This window comes from Buceros rhinoceros, unplaced genomic scaffold (assembly GCF_000710305.1).
Source record: "Buceros rhinoceros silvestris isolate BGI_N320 unplaced genomic scaffold, ASM71030v1 scaffold8741, whole genome shotgun sequence".
NCBI lineage: Eukaryota > Metazoa > Chordata > Aves > Bucerotiformes > Bucerotidae > Buceros > Buceros rhinoceros.
Window position 1 is genome coordinate 31,035 of NW_010393689.1, and position 680 is coordinate 31,714.

Here is a 680-nt window from a genome sequence, read left to right on the forward strand (position 1 = left end):
TGACTTGCTGAACGCACTTGAGATGGGGGCTCGTACCGAGAGCTGCCCAGCCACTGTTCTGGAAACCAGTTTCATAATTTCTTTGTGTCCCAGCTTCCTGCTGTAGCGGCTATTAATAATAATCAGCCTGTCGCTGCAGGGAATCTCTTCCAACAGCGCAGTGCACAGAAATCCTCCAGCGTGCAGGGCATTAGTAGAAAAAGCGCAGCTTTCTGCTGGGCTCTGAATTCAGGCTGAAGTGCCAGGGCCACTCTTGATAGGAGAAATTGCTACCCTGGGGGTTGTGGCTCTGTGGAGCCCTGGGTGTGTTGGCTGGAGCCGGGGTACCTCAGCTGACCTTTGCCTCTGGGCAGCAAAATGGGAGGGGAAAAAGCAGAGGCAATGGCTTTTGGGTGAAATCTGGAAGTGCCTGAAGAGAAGGGAAAGCTCTGCACTGCAGTGGGGAAGGGGCTCTCAGCCTCCAGTCCCTGCTCTGCTCCCTTCCAGGTGGTTGGGGATGGAAATACCTGTTCCCCTGGGGTCAGCCCTGTAACTTGCACAGGATGCTCTTGTTTCCAGCAGTGGGACTTGGATTGGGCACTCAGCTCGGCGGGTCCTTCAGGCCTGGCTTTGTTAGCTCCTGTCCTATTCCACAAACAGGGGCAGCCGGCAGGCCAGCAAGGGGCAGCGCCGCTGGGGGG

At 56.6% G+C, this 680-nt stretch overlaps 1 protein-coding gene across 1 annotated transcript in view; it reads left to right on the forward strand.

Annotated features, from left to right (window-relative positions):
• The window catches only part of NFASC (neurofascin), a gene marked incomplete at its 3' end in the record, with an annotated part of 28,658 nt that overhangs the window by 791 nt on the left and 27,187 nt on the right, over window positions 1-680 (forward strand). The window lies entirely within an intron of this gene.